This window comes from Heloderma suspectum, chromosome 3 (assembly GCF_057233095.1).
Source record: "Heloderma suspectum isolate Gila_16-S chromosome 3, 16-S_ref, whole genome shotgun sequence".
Taxonomy (NCBI): domain Eukaryota; kingdom Metazoa; phylum Chordata; class Lepidosauria; order Squamata; family Helodermatidae; genus Heloderma; species Heloderma suspectum.
The window spans coordinates 159658990-159679924 of record NC_139460.1 but is presented as its reverse complement, the minus strand read 5'-3'; positions in this window follow the sequence as shown (position 1 = coordinate 159679924).

Genomic DNA, 20935 nt, shown 5'->3' with positions numbered 1-20935 from the left:
CAAGATCACCGCAGACGGTGACTGTAGCCATGAAAATAAAAGACGCTTGCTCCTTGGGAGGAAAGCTATGGCAAACCTAGACAGCATAGTAAGAAGCAGAGACATCACCTTGCCGACAAAGGTCCGTCTAATCAAAGCTATGGTTTTCCCAGTAGTAATGTATGGCTGTGAGAGCTGGACTATAAGGAAGGCTGAGCGCCGAAGAATTGATGCTTTCGAACTGTGGTGCTGGAGAAGACTCTTACGAGTCCCCTGGACTGCAAGGAGGTCAAATCAGTCCATCCTAAAGGAAATCAACCCTGAGTGCTCATTGGAAGGACAGATAATGAAGCTGAAGCTCCAATATTTTGGCCACCTAATGTGAAGAGAAAACTCCCTGGAAAAGACCCTGATGTTGGGAAAGACTGAAGGCAAAAGGAGAAGGGGATGGCAGAGGATGAGATGGCTAGATAGCATCACGGATGCAATGAATATGAACTTGAGCACGCTCCGGGAGAGAGCGCAGGACAGGAAGGCCTGGCGTGCTATGGTCCATGGGGTCACGAAGAGTCGGACACGACTGAACGACTGAACAACAAATGTGCGTTAAAAAAAATAAGAGAGCCACCTTTAGTTTGATTATGATGAATCACATAGCATAGTGTTTCCTACAATTCTAGTAGCTGAGGAGGACCAAACTAGACATGTGCATGTTAATCAACCAAATGGTTGGCTTCATAAAGGTATTACATTAACCCCCCCCCCAAACCACTGATCCATTTGGCTCTACAGTGGGGTTGGGAGGTGTCTACTACTATTTATTTATTTATTTAATTAATTAATTTCTATACCACCCAATAGCTGAAGCTCTCTGGGTGGTTCACCCAAAACTGTGGTTGCTGGAGAGGAGAACCGAACCCAGCTCCTCTTTCCTGCTTTACCTGCTGCACTGGGATGCTTTCATCCATTTCTCCCAGCTTATCTCTGATACTGGAAGTTTCATTCCCCACCTCCTGCACACTCAGTTTAACATAAAAAGTAGACCCCCCACCCCCATTGTAGATTGTAGACCCCCATATGTGAGCATGCATGCTTATTAAATGTACGCACCTCCAGTCTGACACAGCGGCATGCTCTTTGCCAAATTAAAATGGGAGGTGCTCTATTCTTATAGTGGAAATGATTTACTTTTAGACCAGGGATGGACAACTTGTGGCCCTCCAGATGTTTTGGCCTACAACTCCCATCATCTCTCACCATTGGCTATGAGGGTTAGGGCTGATTGGAGTTGTAGGCCAACACATCTGGAGGGCTACAAAGTGCCCACCACTGATTTAAACTGAATTGCCCATTTACAGTGAATTGCCCCTGTATCTCTTCATGACACTATTCTGAGCATAGCTGCTGACTCCAATCACAAAGAACATAGGAATGTGACAAAGTCATTCCCCCGGGGTAGTCTGAAGTAAAGCTAGAAGCCTATCCTTGCACAAACACAGCAGGCAACATATTCTTTCTGCAAGGCTGCTTTCAGCTTACAGGAGTCTTTTAATTTATTTATTTATTTATTCCTCAGAGTTCTCTTGTGGCCCTGCAAAGCAGTGTACCCCAGCACACACTTTGGGAATTGCTGGAATAGAAAATGTCATAATATTTTAAGTGCAATTCTGTAAGCAGGTCATTAGTATGTTTCTGAATGACTGCATCTTACAACCTCCAGTGTAACACTGACAGATGGAATAGATATATCCTTAGTTGCTACTCAGAATCATATAATAGTAGGGTTAGAAGGGGCCCATAAGACCATCGAGTCCAACCCCCTGCTCAGTGCAGGAATCCAAGTCAGAGCATGCCCAACAGATGGCTGTCCAGCCTTGTCTTGAATGCCTCCAGTGTGAGAGAGCCAATCACCTCCCTGGGTAATTGGTTCCATTGTCGTATTGCTCTAGCAATCAGGAAGTTTTTCCTGATGTTCAGCCAGAATCTGGCTTCCTGTAACTTGAGCCCATTATTCCATGTCCTGCACTCTGGGATGATCGAGAAGAGATCCTGGCCTTCCTCTCTGTGACAACCTTTCAAGTACTTGAAGAGCGCTATCATATCTCCCCTCAGTCTTCTCTTCTCAAGGCTAAACATGCCCAGTTCTTTCAGTCTCTCTTCACAGGGCTTTGTTTCCAGTCCGCTGATCATCTTTGTTGTCCTCCTCTGAACCCTCTCCAGCTTGTCTGCATCTTTCTTAGACTGTGGTGCCCAGAACTGGACACAGTACTCCAGATGAGGCCTAACCAGTGCTGAATAGAGGGGAACTAGTACTTCCCAGGATTTGGAAGCTATGCTTCTATGAATGCAGCCCAAAAGAGCATTTGCCTTTTTTGCAGCCACATCACATTGTTGGCTCATATTCAGCTTGTGCTCTACAACAATTCCAAGATCCTTCTCACTTGGAGTGTTGTTGAACCATGTACCCCCATCTTTTAACTGTGCATTTGGTTTCTTTTTCCTAGGTGCAGAACTTGGCATTTATCCCTATTAAATTTCATCTGTTGTTTTCTGCCCAGTGCTCCTGTCTATCAAGATCACTTTGAATTTTGTTTCCGTCTTCCAGGGTATTAGCTATCCCACCCAATTTTGTGTCATTTGCAAATTTGATCAGCATTCCCTGCACCTCCTCCTCCAAATCATTAATAAAAGTGTTGAAGAGCACTGGACCCAGGACTGAGCCCTCCAGTACCCTGCTCATTACCTCTCCCCAGTTTGAGAAGGTCCCATTGATAAGCACTCTTTGAGTCCGATTCTGTAGCCAACTGTGGATCCACCTGTGATGGTTGTTTCATCTAGCCCACTTTGAGCTAGGGTTGGTGGAGAATTTCTCCCCGAAACTTCGGGGAGCCGAGCGCCAATGTGTTCGGCCCCCCGAACAAGTTTCGGGGAGAAATTCTCTGCCCCCCCTGCCCCCCGCACACCCCCCCGGGACGGGACTTACCTTTGGCGAATGTCCCTCCCAGCGGCGGGTCCGGCTGGCAGTTCGGCAGGTCTTCGTCCGGGGCGGGAGTGGCAGCCGGTCTTTCGACCGGCTGCCGCCGCCGCCATTGCAATAAAAGAAAGAAAAAAAATGCCCCCGTGATAGGCTACGTGACGATTAACGTAGCCTATCACGGCTAGATTTGTAAAGTCAGCCATGATAGGCTACGTTAATCGTCACGTAGCCTATCACGGGTGACTTTAAAAAAAAAAAAAAAAGCGTGTACGGATAATGGCGGCCCCCATAGGGAGCCACCATTCCCGTTCCTTATTTGGTCACTGTAGTCTACGTAAATCTTTACGTAGACTACAGCGAAAATAAGGGCAACACTATTTTCGAGAGGGGGGAGAGATGTGACCACATAGTAACAGATCTGTTCCTGCCATTGCAACTAATTAAAAGGGATCACTACAACCGCCAAAGCACTGATTCCTTCGCTCCTAAGGTTCTGGTACTTTTCAGTGCCTTGTTGGCCAGATTAACAAATTATTCTCTGACTTTTGTAAATGATAGTGCCAATTGTACCTCTTACATTCCAGAAGGAAATAAATGATGTGCTAGAGAAAAATCAACTTCCACATCCGCATACCTAATGAGCCTGCAATTTTATATGCCTCTGTCTTCTAGTGAAATAAATGGTACAAATAAATTCAAGGAAGACTCGGGGGGGGGGGAGAGAGAGGGACCCAGTGGAGTTCTCTGAGTGCATTCCAGATAACTGCTTCCCCTTTCACCATTATTAACATTTCATAAAAATATATGAAGGTTCAGTGTCCTTTTATGCAAACAATAATGGTGTCATGTATCAAATACAGCTTTGCTTCATTAGTACTGCTTTTTTGTTGTTGTTAGCCTCCCTACAGATCCTCTAAAGTAATTAATATCACCAGAAGATGCCCATGAAGAATATTAGCTTCATTAAGTATCTTGTAAACTTACTTACTTGGAAGCAAGTCCTTTTGGTTTTTATAGTGTTTACTTCTAAGTAAATCCACTTTGGGACTGCGGACTAAATGTTGAATGACTAAGCAGTTTACGCTGGTATATGTTTCCTTGCTGTGTGAATGACTGACACAGCCACCTGACTGGATAGTTCCCCTGACATAATTAGTGCCAAGACATGACCCCCCCAACACACACACACACACGCATTATATACACACCATGTCATTTCTAAATATATTTTAATGACATTTATAAGAAGGGCATGTGTGTTTTAAGAATGTGTGTGTGTGTGTGTGTGTGTGTGTGTGGTGTCTCTGGCCCTGCCCAATTTTGGTCCTAGCTCTGCTCACTTCTGGCATGTTGCTCTGACATCTTTCACTCATAGGAATGCAGCCTGGGTTTCACCCTGGTTCTAGCACAGTGGAGTCTGGTGGCTCCAATTTCAGTGGAATCACAGCCCCACCAAAATCAGAATCACCAGCCAGCACTGCTGTAGTACTAGACTTCCTGCATGGAGCATGGCACTGGACTAGATAATCTGGAAAGCTCCCTCCAGCATTATGATTCTCTAGATGCCATAGAGTCTATGGCAGGAAGATCTGCTGTTCGAAGGATAACAATCCCAGCAGACATGCCCAAGGGCTTGAGTGTGCCTAAAGAATTTTGTTGGTTGTTGGCACATATATTGACTTATTCTTTCCCCCACAGCAGCAAGGAAAATGAGTGATCCTATCAGCATTTCTAGAAATTTGACATCAGTTGGTAGGCTTGACTTGCCACAAAGCTAACATGGACAGGAGGACTGATCACATGGAGAAAAGTATTGGTTGCCTTCCTGTCCCACATGATGATTTCACAGAAGCCCTATTCAGGTGTTCTGCTCCCCGGGTAGATCAAAAATGCAAGGAGTGCTCTCCCTTCTTGCATCCATCACCCTCTACTGCTGGCCAGTTATGGCAGTTTTGGGGACAATCCAACAGTAACAAAAACTGTCATAATGATGAGAGCTTTCAATATCTATGTTTTCTTTCAGCGAGAAATTCATGAAGGGTATGCTGCTCCAAAAAGACAAGCTTACTGGGTATTTATAAATTAATTTTGCCTCTTTCTGTCTTCAGCCAATATGACAGATCTTTTTAAAATAAAGGATTTTAAGTGCAAGTCATGGATGGGAAACTAAGAAATGAGATTTTTGTTGTTGTTGCCTAAAATTATACTGATATAATCACACAGTGCCATGGTGGTGGTGGGAGTTGGAGGGTGGGAGTGAACCCTGCTGCTCTTCTAAAAAGCCCTTTTCAAATCATGTATTGGGGTGAAACAGAAACCAGTGGGATGTATTTCCTAATTCAATGTAAAAATATAGAATGTTATTACTTATTATTGTATAAATGGAGAGGTACAAATGTACAGGAATGGTATCTGGAGTTTCTAACAACTCTTACGTTAACTCTTATATGGTTTCATGGATCCCCTTATGCCTTGCACATGCAGTTTTTCTTTCAACTCAAACCTTTCTTCAAGTATGAATTAATTAAAAAACAAACATCCAACATCTCCTTAGTTTAACTGTGCATCAATTGAAAAGTAGCTATCTTATGGTTAAATGCAAGTTTTCACCATATTACAGTCATTTGCAACACAATCCTGTGCATGCCTACTCGTGCAGTCAGTGGTGCTTACTTCCATGTAAGGGTGCATAGGATTGCCTTAGACACACACACAAAGAAAGGAGGGCCTGAAACATGCAAAATGAGAGGCTTATGCAGTATTTTATTGTAGAAGAATACATGGAGTATGAAGTGTCTCAGATTAGGGGAAAACATTTCACATATTTTTATATGTCCTTGGGATATACTCTTACTTTAATCCACAAAGCATAGGATGATTACACTTATTTTAAATGGCTGAGTTACAGGTGCTATTTGGCTTTATGTGTCTTGTTTCAGCAAGTAATAAAGAAAAATCAATATCGATTTCTGTGAAATTGCTTTTATTCGTATTATTTTGCACTTGCATCAAATGATAACATTACCAGGGTTTGTTTTTATGTAGCAATCTGAAAGCCTGTAAATACCTCCCTGAATTTTGGAACAGTCTTTGAAGAGGGTGGAAATGCTTGTTTAGTTAATGTAAGGCTGCTACAGGATTTGGCTTGGAAAACCAGCATAGGGGGTGAGACACATTCAGTTAAACATAAATGAGCTTTTCCATGAATTTCACCGCAGCCAGAAAGCCTGGACCCATATGTCAGGCCTCCACAGATGCCAATAACTACTGTGAAGTCACAGGATGTAATAACGTGTCCTGAATAATACTGGTGATAATTAAGTGCTATGGATAGTTTACATTCTATATATACTTCAGTATTCATATTACTCTATTTAGAAGAATGAGCCAAGGAAATAAGTATAAATAGCAAATGCAATAAATAAATAAATAAATATTTAATTACTAGGATGCTAGTAGTTACAAAAAGGTATACCATTACATTAATATTCATTGATATCATTTATGAGATGTATATCCTGCCCTGTGCTCAGAGAGGCCTTCAAGGCAGTGCCTAATGACAACAGAAGAAAACTACAATTACAATTTAAAGCCAGTAAAATTAGCTGCCAAGAGACAAAAATCAAGGAACCTATGTGATAGGACAGTCTTAATCAGTATCTTAAACATTGCCAAGAAAATATCTAGTGGGTTACTCTAGGGAGGAAGCTACAAAGCACAGAGTGCCACTGCTAAAAAGGTCATGCTCTTTGCCACTGTCTTATTTGATCAGGTGTCCAGAACAGGGCCTTCCCTGATGAATTCCTTAGGGAATGAGGCTGCTCAAATGGGTGTGGGCATAATTGATATCTGTAATTATATTAATTTATTAAATGTTCTGAAAACAGTCTAGGCACAGCTTCAGGTAGAATATTTTAGCAAGCAGTGGCTTTTACTTCAGCTTATGCATTTTAGGCTTTTCAACCTCAGAGTCCCGAAAGCTTGTGGGGGGGGGGGGGAGAGAGAGAGAGAGAGAGGGAGAGAGATTCAATAGAATGGAATATAAAATTAAAACAACAGTAAAACCATTCAATAACATATATCCCACCAGCTTGCAGCTCAAAAGCCTTACAAAAAGAAATGTTGTTACTGTCCTCCTAAAGGGGCCAACAGGATGGACCTGGTGAATTTCTTCAGGAGAGAATTCTACAAACAGGGGGCCACCATTGAAAAAGCCCTGTTTGTGATGGCTGCCAATCTGAGCTGACCCTCATGAAACAGGATAATCTTATACACAAATAACTCCTGATGTCTTTTTGTGATGATGTTCCCAGGTTTATATGGGAGCCGCCAATTTATGAATGGTGTCCCAAGAGGTAAACAAGTGCTACCTACTTACAGTGATTGGTTATATTGCAAATTGCAGCAGTAGGATTAAGACCTGAAGAAACCCAAGTGCTACCTAGGGTGGACAGCCCATCGTTTTGGTTACACTGAACTTCCTTCCTCACCCATTTATCATTGTTTAGGCATAAGAGTGCAAAGGTAAGTCACAAACAGAGAGCAGGAGGTCATTTTCATTTTGATTTACCTTATGACCTGCTTTATGCCCAAGCAACTACTAACTGAAGGAAGCTGGAGACACACATCAGAAGTTGGAAGAAGCCCAGGATAGGTTTTCTGCCACCCTGATGTTGTCACATTGTAGTGATCTTACAGGATCCTTGTACAGGCCTTCTAAGTGGATGATGATCAGGCAGGAAAGACCCAGGCAATTAGCCCACCTATTTGGTTTTAGTATTCACAAGTATAGCACAGCCTCATGGGATCACAGTACTAGGAAATGTGTGAAGGGCACCCCCAAAAACTAGGATCTAGAAGAGGGATTTTCAAGCCCTGACCCCAAAACATGAACTGAGGAACTCCTGTCTCCTGCACAAAGACTCTGTGCAAGTGTTTTAGGGGGTGCAGTTAGTTTGTAGTGGCCAGACCAGTTGGATGACATGAACTTTCCTAAATCTGGTGCCTTCCAAATGTTTTGGATTTCAATGCCCATCAGCCCCAGCCAGCATGGCCAATGGTCAGGAATGCTGGCAGTTGTAGTCCACAGTGTTTGGCAGTTGGGGAAGGCTGAGCTACACTGTAACTCCACATGCAATGGGTGCACAGCCTAGAACATACCTGCAGCTATCTTATGACTGTGCAATGCAAGGGAAGATTGGTAAATGAGTAAGGCTACAACCCTATGTATACTTACTTGGCAGTGAGCCCCACTGAATACAGTGGGGTTTACTTCTGAGTAAACATGCAGGAAATTACACCGTAAGCCATCTTTAAGGGAAAACTTTTTGATCTTTCTAATAAAGAACCTCGGAGGAACCCCATGGTTCCTCAGAACACAATTTGAACATTAGTTATCTAGAGGTAAACTCTACCATGCATAATGGTTTCTGTTAACCTAGAGGTAAATTCTGCCATGTATAATTGCTTGTATTAAATAGTAAATATACAGCTCTTTTGGATCTTGCTTACCATCAAGGAAAGGAAAATAAAATTTAGAATATGAAAGGACATTTGCTAGGATTAAATCTAGAGTTAAATCACCAATATCTCTGAATTACAGGTATCTTACTCTTTTTTTTTTTTGGTAAGCATAATACTTAAAAGGTAAAGAAAATGACTTGACATTTAGGTACTTTGACATTTTCCATTGCTATTAATAGGATCATAAAACTGTCATTTCGGGTGCTATTTACAAATGAATTGATGCTTATTAATTACAGATTATATCTAATCTATTTTAGATATAAAAGGTTAGGCATTATTTTTGCTTCCATTTTTAAGGAAATCTAAAGCCAGCAGACAATGAAAGCCTTTTGAAAAATAAAATATGAACTTTAAACAGGGTTTTAATCTCCCAGGGATGTTCAGATAGCAAAATCCTGCTGCCAAAGAACCCAGAAAATATTTTCTACAAGCAACGATTCCTGATTTTATTTTTAAAGAAAATTTTAAACCTTTGTAGGCATATTTCCAGTGCATGACAAATGTTCAGTTCTGTGTTACAGAAAGTTTGTAATTCATGTTTTGTTAATTACATGCAAATAGAAAACGCTTTCCTACAGGGCAAAGTTATGAATGTTAATGAGCTCTTTTTCAACGTGATCTATTTGGATGCAGTCAGACAGAGAGAGAGAGAGAGAGAGAGAGAGAGAGAGAGGATCTTAGTTGGAGAAAATGATACTGTTTAGGAATGAAAATGCTTGGGACACAGTCTGTGCAATGAATGGGATGATAAATTAAGGCGGTAGTCACATGGATGACTACTTCGTGTGGTCATCCATGTTCCTCATGATTTCCTCTCATTGGAATATAATTTGAAACAGCAATTAAACCAGTGAACAGCAATAATGGCTTGGGTTCCATCAAACAATGTTCATTCAGCTTATCAAGACACAGGTCATAAGAACACCTCAGACTTTAACTCTAGTGCCTAGAAGAATGGACAGCATCAACAATGGAGAAAACAGAAGAAGGATGTGTACTCTGATTCCATTCTGTCTGTACTTCTTCACAGGTTGAGTACCCGTGTCGCAAATAAATATCTTTCCTCCATATCATTCTTGTTCAAGGTTGCCACTGTATTCTTCTCCTGAAAATGGACTCTAGGTGAAAGACTCACTTGTACAAGCTATGTGCTGAAATTGGGAGGGGCAGATTTGCCTATTTACACTGCTCCTCTGGATCTGCCTGCTTCGCTTTGGACTGTCATTTCTGCCTACTTGCACATTTATATGCTAAACAAAAAAACACCTGTTGGTTCAACAACCATATTAAGTTGCAACCCAACCATTGCAAAACATAAGAAATACACCGTGAATTAGAATATGAAGAGCTACTAGTACTTCTAGTTTAACTTTCCTTTTTGTGACTTGTGGATTTGGGGAGGTGGGCTGTGATTGTGCTGTTGTATGTTTACGTACTAATGAAGACTGCTAATGCTTGTTTTATGGTGCAGATATGATTCATGGTTTGTATGAAGTGGTGGCAACCCTTGTGTAGTGTGTAATGTTGCTGGTTGTGCTGCTGCTACATTTGCTTTATAATATAAAGTCTGTTCATGTTTTTAAGAAGAAAGTGACATCCAAAATGCACTGGCCACAATAAAGTGTAATTTTTGACATTTTGAAGCTCTGCCTCTCCCTTTTACCAGTTTCTATGTTTTTAAAGGCTATTTTGGCAGAAGATCCCATCGGAAGTGAAAATTAAACATTTTAAGATCTATTGATTTAACGGGAAAGTCAAATGTATGGTTAAAGTACTGCCATTGAAGTGAATGAAACTGAAAAGGGTCTTCATTTGGCAGAATCACAAAGGAATGCCATTTGTATTTCATCTGCTCTGTTCTATGCTGCCATCTCACCCTATCTGTTGTCAAAACATAATGCAAGTCTACTGTGGTGGTTGAAGGAATGTGCAAGAACTAATCCACATTTTCCTACTATTTTAATGACCCTTTAAATTCTTGGCTTTTGACTTTCTGGCAAACTGCTTCTGGACATCACCAGCAAACCTGTCAATATTTTATCCAATTTTGCTTAAATTGCCTACAGTCAGAGCTTTGATATGACCTTGCCAAGTTTTGTATTTAGGTCTCAGTTGCCTCTCTCTTCTGTGTGTGTGTGTGTGTGTGTGTGTGTATACAAAGTTATTTATTTAGACATAACTCACTCTGTCCCAAGAATGGAAGGCATAAAATAATATCCTAATTATTCTGTCATGTCCCTTCTCATGCCTGGCCACCAACTTTCATTAAAAACATCTTATTATTACTAATATAATTACCTCCTGCTTTTTCACAACGGTCTGTGCCAAAGGCAATTTCAGAAACTTTAAAAACAGAATAGGCACCAATAAAACAGATGAAAAGAACAAAATCAAAATTACAATTACAATTGAAGCAATAAAATTATGAGGCAGCAGCATCAGATAAAACAGTATTAAAACAGAACATTAAGTACTGAACACATGTTTGAACAAATGCATTTTCAAGATCCACCTAAATATAGGAAGGGAGGAGCCTACCAGACTTCATTGAAGAAGGAATTCCAACATTTTAGTGCCACTACCAATACTCTACTCTAATACTCTATTCTGTAAAGCCACACATCCAGTGGCAGCTGGTGATTCCAGTTCCAGAGGGGATGTGATTCCATTCAAGGTTTTAGTCACTACCAGCCAAAACTCTAAGGGTACTATCCAAGGTGCTGAACCCTATCCCCAAAGTGGGTTCAGCACATTGGATAGCACCAGTCCAGTACAGTTTTGGCTGGTGGTAACTAAAACCCTGGATGAAATCACAGTCCCTCTGGAACTGGAGTTGCCAGCCACCACTGCAAACATCAGTCCGCCAGCAGCAATGCTACAAAAAACAGGGCCTCTGAAATCAATCTCAGGGGCTCAGTAAATTGGTGTAGGAATAGTTTTCCAGGTATCCTGGCCGCATGCAAAGGTGAGCTTTAAAGAATAACACTAGCTCTTTAAACCAAGTCTAGAAATAATTAGCCAGCTAGTGTGTATCTGGTAGAGGATCAGAGTTATATGCCCTGAACACCTCTTAGCATTCTGGTACCTGCATTTTGAACCAGTTGCAGTTTCTTGTTGCCCTTAACGGCAGGCTTATGTAGAAAGCATCCAGTAATGTTACTCAGGTTTAAGAGGTCAAAGCCAGGTCTGATTTCTCTAAGAAAGGCTACTGCTGGTGAAATAGCCAAAGCTGGTAAAAAGTACTCCTGACTATCATCATCACCTGGATGTCCAGAAAAAGTTCTGGATTTAACAACAGCTCAAAGCAAGGGATCTGATCTATGCTATCCAGAACAAGCTTGGCATGGACCAGAACCCTGAACCCCAATCCTCAGAGGATTCTGACCTCTCATCCTCAGAAGAAGAAGGCTCCTGTGTTAACTGTTCAGGAAAAGGACTTGGTTACAGACAGGAATCATGCGGCTTCCACATCCTCAGGACCCAGTTCTCCAGGGAAGACCACCACCACCACTGCATCCAGAAGAAGTTGAATTGCCATCCTTTCATAAGGGCTTTGTACATTCCTCAGTGTACAATAAATATGGATCATAATAGCTTTACATATCAGCAGTGTTGGAATCAATAGGTTGCCTTTTTCTTCTAAGCTATTTTTTTCCAGTCTCGGTATTTAAAAAACCAAAGTTTATTGAAAGAGATTTAGGATCTGATCTGAAATGTCCTCCTTAAATTATGTTAATCGGGGTTGAAAAGAAATGCACCATTTTTCACATAATAAAGTTGCTTCTGAAACCTATAACTCAACATGGAAAACTGCTTACCATAGTAACTTCTTACACAATAGCTCTTATTGAAAATGAAAAGAAATAAATCTACCCATGTAAATAATGTTATCACATTGTTCCTCAAAACTTAATGCATTAATGGATTAGGGTTGTTGGCTGTCATTGCCCCTTCTACTAACTCCATATAGTATGGAATTAATCTTAACAAAAGAATTGGAACTTCACTGAAAGTAGTAACAACCAAGGCCAAAGTTGCTGAATCTTTATGGCCACCTAGCAGATTGAGATGGCTGCCCCAGGCAACAAATTTTGTGTGTCATTAAAGGGCAGTAAATTGTCAGTTACTTCATTTATTGTTATATTTCACTACTAGCAAATTCAACTTGCATTCATGAAGCATAATATATATACGTGTATGGAAAATGGAAAATGGAATATTGGTGGACAGCAAAAGAGATTTAAAGATATTCTCAAAGCTAATCTAAGAAAATGTAAGATAAGCATTGAGAACTGGGAAGCTCTAACCCATGAGCGTTCCAACGGGAGGTCAGCCTATATTAAAGGCGCTATGGACTTTGAAGAAGCACGAGCACAGGGCGAAAGGGAGAGACGAGCTCAGCAGAAGGCACGTCAAGCAAACCCTCACCATGATCACCTTCCGCCTGGAGACCTATGTCCTCACTGTGGGAGGCTGTGTGGATCCAGAATTGGCCTTCACAGCCACCTGCAGACCCACTGCTAAGACTCTACCCCTGGAAGACAATCTTACTCTGTCACGAGTGATCGCCATGATATACGTGTCCATCAGTCCTAGCTTTGATTCAAGTGTGGGCCAGATTGGATGGTTGAAGGGTACTGGGGTGTAACTTTCTTGGGGGCCATTACTAATCCTGACTGAGGTCGCTTGAGTGAGTCAGCCCCATATCATAATGGGAACAAGTTCACAGTTTGGGGAGTTTGAAAAGCCTCATGAGGATTCAGCGAAACTGTCAGTGTTGCTTTATCCTGCATACATTTTTTAAAAACCTCAAGTTCTTTCTCTCCTGAGTAGGAGTGCACGAAAGCCACTTACCTGGTCTCGCAGCTTTTCGCGGTGGGGGGGAGGCACTTCGCTGCTCTCCCCCCGAAGTTCAGGCCGGGGTGGGAGGCTTCCTGCCTCGCCCAGCCGAAATTCAGGCCGGGGGGGAGGCTTCCCGCCTCGCCGAGCCGAAATTCAGGCCGGGGAGGAGGCGCCTCGCCTTGCCCGGCCGCGAAATAAAAAGTTAAAAAAAACAACCGCCCTGTGATAGGCTATGTGACGAGTAACGTAGCCTATCACGGCTAGGTCTGCAAAGTCAGCCGTGATAGGCTACGTAAATCGTCACGTAGCCTATCACGGGTGACTTAAAAAAAAAAGCGCTTACGCAAATGGCAGCCCCCATAGGGAGCAGCCATTCGCATTCCTTATTTGGTCACTGTAGTCTACGTAAATCTTTACGTAGACTACGGCGAAAATAAGGGCAACGCAAATAGCGTTGCCCTTATTTTTGCCGTAGTCTACGTAATCTTTACATAGACTACAGAGACCAAATAAGGAACATGAATGGTGGCTCCCTATGGGGGCTGCCATTAGCCGTACATGCTTTTTCTTTTTTTTTTAAAGTCACCCGTGATAGGCTACATGACGATTTACGTACCCTATCACGGCTGACTTTGCAAATCTAGCCATGATAGGCTACGTTAATCTTCACGTGGCCTATCACGGGGGCGTTTTTTTTTTTTTTTACTTTTAGTGGAATGGCGGCGACGGCAGCTGGTCGAAAGACCGGCTGCCGCCCCCGCCCGTGACGACCTGACGAACCACCGCCGGGACCTGCCGCCGGGAGGGACATTCGGGAAAGGTAAGTCCCATCCCGGGGGGTGCGGGGGGTGGGGGGTGCGGAGAATTTCTCCCCGAAACTTCTTCGGGGGGCTGAACACGTTGGCGCTCGGCCCCCCGAAGTTTCGGGGAGAAATTCTCGGCCAACCCTACTCCTGAGTATGAAGAACTTAGCACATTTTGGTAGGGATGCTGGAGAAATTCGAGAAAGGCTAAAATGCGTTTGGATTTCTAAGAATCTGACCTGCGGACTCCACTGCAGAGTGAACCTCTCAGGCTGCGCAGAGTCCGTGGACTTTGGATGATTTTTTTTTACTTTCCCAAAATTTATGCATATAAATTTGTAGGAAAATACATAAGTTTCTGCTCAGGAAACATTGAATGGAATGGAGGACAATACGCTAAATGTTACGTACTAAGGTAAATTATGTAAATACTAACATAAATACTTATGTAATTATTTGTGCATTTTTCTGCATGACGGGAAAAAAAATATTCACAGCCATTTGTGGGCAGATGATGGAACAAAAGGCACCTGCCAATCCATGGAACACAAACAGAGCGGATTTTACGAAGTCCGTACATCCCTAAATTTTGGTAAATTTTTATCAAAGGCAAACTGAAATGTAATTCTCACCCATCTGCACCAGCCAAATTCATTTGGTACAGCTATTCTCAGCATGGAGACCTATTCTCAGCATGGCAGGCTGAGAATACCTACCTGCCGTAGAGGTGCTAAAGATGAGGAGCCTGTCAGAAAAAAGAGGTGGCAACCCAAATTCAGCAATAACTTGGTTGAATACACAGGTATTCAAACCCAGAGGTTTAAGAGCTAAGCACTCAAAGCCCCATCCTGGACAAATGAATCTGTAAATTTCAGATTCTCCCTCTTTCTTTCTTTCTTTCTTTCTTTCTTTCTTTCTTTCTTTTTTGCTCTCAAGTTCTTTTTGTCCCAAATATGGAGAACTTTGCAAATTTTAGTAAATTCTTAGCAAAACCAAACTGAACTGGAACGTTTGCTGATTCCTAAGCCTCACCTCACTGCCAATCAGGCTCAGATCCCTTCAAATAAAGCTGTTGTTCCCACTGCTAGTTAGCCTTCCTTGCTACCCTTCCTGAGCAAAATAATCTGAATTTCACTAAACATAAAGTTCCAGGTATGGAAAGTCTAAAAAAAGATGTCTACTCTCTAACATGCCTTTCCCATTGTGAATTGCCACCTATCCCATCTCCAAGACATAGAGTCTTTTAGGGATGTACAAATCCCTTACTTTGCTGTCCACAGGGGGTCCACCGAGGGGGAGGCGATCCGTTCCTCCCCCCCAGAATCCTCACTGGCTGGCTCCACTCCGTGTTGACTCCACGGAGCTGCCGGCCAACTCTGAAGCCCCAGCAATACGGCCGCCCTTGCCATATCGCTGGCTGAACTGACGGACTGCAGACGCAAATGGCGTCTGGTGTAGCGGACGCCATTTGCGTCCCTGCTCTTTGATGTGATAGGCTACATAAATCTTTATGTAGCCTATCGCGCGAAGGAACAGGGATGCAAATATGACATTTGTGTCCCTGTTTTTTCACACAATAGGCTACATAAAGATTTACGTAGCCTATCACGTCAAAGAGCAGGGACGCAAATGGCATAGTGGACGCCATTTGCGTCTGCAGTCCATCACTCCAGCCAATGATATGGCACTGGCAGCCATATCGCTGGGGCTTCAGAGCCGGTGGCAGGCAGGATCCGGCTGGCAAGGGACTTCACGGGGAGGTGGAGGTAGGAGATCCAATCCTCCACGGACTTCGGGGGGCTGGATTCAATAGAATCTGGCCTCACTGAGGTCCGTGGAGGATTTCTCCGACATCCCTAGAGTGTTTGTTGGAGTGTTCTCTGGAAAAGGGAAACAACATTATTTTTGAGGGGAGTTCACTTTCATTAGTCCTACACACTAATTGCACTCCACTTATGAGGAAACCTGTTGCGAGTTTTTAGCTCTTTCAAAAGCAATACTGTGGGCAGATAGCCCAAATGATGGAGGGATTCTATCTTGGAGCCCTCCCACCATCCAGATCCCTGTTGGACTCTTGCCGACAGAAGGAGTGCTATTTGGAATCAGAGGACACACTGCCCCTCCATCCTCTGTTTGAGCATTTTTCATTAGGCTATCACTGGGGGGGGGGGAGGAGAGCCATTTGGCCTGGGCCTGATATTCATGGAGGGCCTCAAATTTAGGCATGATGTTATCTCCAGATGAGGTTATACATACAGACACAAAGATAAACTGACAGGACTAAAAGAAGATGTTCATCATACAACTTTAAATTGGATTGTAAGTGGGGATGTACGAAAGTCACTTACCTTTTCGCAGCTTGGCTTCGCGGTGGGGGGAGGCACTTCGCTTCTCCCCCCAAAGTTCAAGCGAGGGGGGGGAGGCGTCCCGCCTCGCCCGGCCAAAATTCAGGCCGGGCGAATGTCCGACTTACCTTCGGAGAATGTCCCTCTCGGCGGCGGGTCCCTGCGGCAGTTCGGTGGCGTTTCGTCGCAGGCGGCGGTGGCGGCCAGTCTCCCGACCGGCTGCTGCCGCCACCATTGCAAACAAAAAACAAAAAACCAACAACACCCGTGATAGGCTATGTAACGATTTACGTAGCCTATCATGGCGAGATTTCCAAAGTCAGCCGTGATAGGCTACGTAAATCGTCACGTAGCCTATCACAGGTGACTTTGAAGAAAAAAAAAAGCATGTACGCATTTGCGTTCCTTATTTTGGCACGTCTAGTCTACGTAAAGATTTACGTAGACTACGGCAAAAATAAGGGCATGCTATGTAGGTGCTCTGTACCTCCCCCCGAAATCCTACCCTGGCCAGCTCCACTCTGCGGCGACTCCACAGAGCTGCTGGCCGGGTGCATCCGCACGGATTGCGTTGCCCTTATTTTCGCCGTAGTCTATGTAAATCTTTACGTAGACTACCCAGGCCCAAATAAGGAACGCAAATGGTGGCACCCATGGGCGCCGCCATTTGCGTACGCGCTTTTTTTTTTCAAAGTCACCCGTGGTAGGCTACGTAACGATTAACGTAGCCTATCACGGCTGACTTTGGAAATCTAGCCATGATAGGCTACGTTAATCGTTACGTAGCCTATAACGGGTGTTGTTGTTTTTTTTTACTTTATTTTGTAATGGCGGCTGTGGCAGCCGGTCGGAAGACTGGCCGCCGCCCCTGCTCCCGACGAAACGCCGCCGAAATGCCACCAGAACCCACTGCTGAGAGAGACATTCGCATGAGGTAAGTCCCATCCCAGGGGGGGGGGCAGAGAATTTCACCAACAATTTTGGGGGGCCGAATGCATTGGCATTCGGCCTCCCTGAGATTCGTGGAGAAATTCACGGCCATCCCTAGACGCAAATGGCAGCCACTATGCCATTTTCGTCCCCGCTTTTGCCATGATAGGCTACATAAATATTTACGTAGCCTATCATGGCTCAGCGAAGGGACACAAATGCCATAGCGGCCGCCATTTGCGTCCCTGGCAAGCCATGATAGGCTACGTAAATATCTACGTGGCCTAATGACAAAAGCGGGGACACAAATGTCGGCTGCTACGCCATTTGCATCCCTGGTCTGAGCCATGATAGGCTAATAGATACTTACGTAGCCTATCACGGCTTTCCAGGGACACAAATGGTGGCCGGCATAGCGGCTGCCATTTGCAGCTGCAGCCTGGCACAGGCTAGAGCCGTCGGAGCTGCTTCTGCCACTGCAGCCGCCACCGCAGCCAGGTAGGCTTCATTTTGCGGGGCTTCTGCGGGGTGGTGGGGCGGGTTGCTCCGTTCCGCCACAGATTCCAGGGGGCTGAATTCACCGGAATTCAGCCACCCTGGGATCCGTGGCGGAATTCTCTAACATCCTTAGGGGGATGCGAGCAGGGGCGCTGCTTCGGCGAGTGCCTGGAGAACCTGAACTAGGGTGAGTTCTTACATCCCTAGGATCCACAAATCCTTCAAAGAAAATGGATCACTGCTTGGCAATATATGTTGCAGGCATGGGGAGTGGGTGATCTGGATTTAGACCACAGTGGGGGAGGAGTAAGGGTTAAAGCCACCGTACTCCCCACAGTAGTTTTGCAAACCAGATTGGGACCCCCTACATTTACGCTAGAGTAAAAAAAGGAAAAAAGACACTCTTGCTACAGCTTTCAAGTACTGCAGAGGCTTTAAAAGGGGACATGAATAAGGCTATCAACAGCTACTAGTCATGGTGGCTATATGCTACCTCCAGGATCAGAGGCCTCTAAGTTCCAGTTGTTATTGAGCTCATGTCCTCCTTTTGGGCTTCCCAAGAGGCATCTGAATGTCCACTGTGAGAAACAAGATACTTTACTAGATAGGCCTTTTGATCCAACAAGGCTCTTGCATTCGTATGTTCTTGATGGCACCTTTCATTTCCAGGTGTTAGATTTAAAAATGTTTTTTCCTTGAAACCGTGTCAGCAAATTAACATTTCTGGAACTGGCAGGTATGAAAACATTACTGGCATGTTTAGGTCTTTTCTTCATAAATCTCTGTAATTGTATTTGATTTCAAGTCCGCCCAAGTCTGTCAAAAGAATCCCAATGACTTTTGAAGAGAAGCTTTTCATTCCTTTGCATTTTCTATTTGATTTATGCTTAGACAGAACAACATTCTAGTTTTTCAGCATTGCAATGTAGCCTGGGTGACGGCATGTCAGTCTGAGTGATTTTACTCAAATTGTGATAACATTATACAGTGCCCAGCTCTTGGGATTATGCTATTGTTTCACATTTAATTACCAAATTATCACATTTTTCCCAAGCTTATGTTCATAAATTGAATGGATTGTCAATCCTGTGATTTCTCCTGAACAGCAGAAAGGTGCCTGCTACGTCTACTGCCAATTACGGCTGGTCTCATTTTTCTACGCAGCTGCCCCTGGAATTGCAAAATGGTTATTTCTTTACTTGGAAGCACCATTTCATATCCTCTTTGTTTTTGTTTGTCATCTACAAACAGAGACATTTCCTTTTAGGCTTGCTAGCTTTTAGCACATGAATGAGTCTTCCAAATTATTCAGGAAAGGCCAGGGAAGAACTTTCATTATCATAGCATTTGGAGTTGAAAATGAGCTTTGAGTTGCATCCCGCTGAACACAAACGGCAGTTAAATTACACACTTTAAAGAACAGTAATAAAGAGCACTTGGCTGCCTGCTTTAATCTTAGAGAGAACAATTCTGTGTAATATCCAGAAAAATGAGATGTTTTTTAAAAAATGAAAGGAAAATCTTAAAAGAATATCTTGTTAATCGGGTGTCTTCCGGACACACAAGTGGCAGAAGACTGCCGGTTTTATCTTTTAGTATAGGACTATGCTGGTCCAGTAGTACCATTAGAGTTGGACCTCGGGCCATTATCCAGGGCTCCCACAGCTCAGCCCCCCTCCCAATAGCCATCCAGAGAGCAGCAGGTAAAGGGAGCAGCATAGTGGGAGCTATTGGCGTTCTCTATTTTTTCACCGTTTTATCCTACGTAAATATTTACATAGTCTTTTACGGCGGAAAAAAGGGAAAGAAACGCAAATAGCGCCCACTACGCTATTTGCGGTTCCCTTTTTTTCGCCGTAATTGCCTATGTAAATATTTACGTAGGCTAGAATGGCTAAAAATAGGGAACGCAAATGGCGGCTTCCATAGCTGCCGCCATTTGCGTATGCCGTTTTTTTGGGGGGGGCATGCTGTGATAGGCTACGTAAATACTTACGTAGCCTATCACGGTAGCCCGGAAGGACGCAAATGGCGGCCACTACAGCGGCCGCCAATTGCATCCGCAGCAGCCTGTCCGCGGCCGGAAGTCTGGCTGCGGACGGCCCTAGCTGGCTGGTCTGCGGAGCTGCCACGGAGCAAAGCCGGCCGGACAGGATTCTGGGGGGGAGGACAGGATTGCCTCCACCCCCGTCAAGGATTCCTGGTGGGAGGGACAGAGCACCCCTGCCAGCGGATGCCCCAACCAGAGCCAGGTCAGTGATTCGTACATCCCTAGTTGTGTATGCTAGTAGCCACTTACTTTCAAAAACCATTGAGCAAGCATCTTCTAACTATTATTTATACAAAACCCAAGTGATGGCTGTCTCTCTTCACTGACATGACACAGTAGGGTTCCTATTAAAATATCACCTAGGCCCCAGCAAAGGGCATTATTTAGCTCAGTAAAAACCCATGAAATTTCAGAAGGCACGTAAAAGTTTTCCACTTTAAGCCACCTCATTCCATCACAGCTAAATTGCTTTTTTCACCCTAATATAGCCTACTGGCCCTGCATGCATTTGAATTGGGGTCACCAAATATTTTAAATTATTCTATATATCATAATAATGACTTTGGGAAGTTGTTGCAATATACTGTAGACACTTATGAAGCAGTTAATAAGCAGGAACAGTGCACTACAATCTCCAGACCTGTAAAAGCTAATTGAAAATGTTTCCTGTCAAAGTGTAATATGATATCATCCAATTAGGAGCTAGGGACAAAAGTGGCATTTCATTATGCCTCATTTAGGGCCATTGTGAATTTTCTTCATGTATATCATGAGCAGACATAACACGGCCTTTCATTAAATACAAAACACACAACTTTTCTAAGGGAACAATTTAAAACTCATTTCCCAACAAATAACTTCATTTGTGATCAAAAGTAGTCCTGTTGGTCAGTTAGAACAAAATCAAATGGAAATAGTAAAATAAGAGCTTTATTAAGATCCACCATTGTTGGCAAAATGATGCGTGAGTTTGTGAGTTACATAG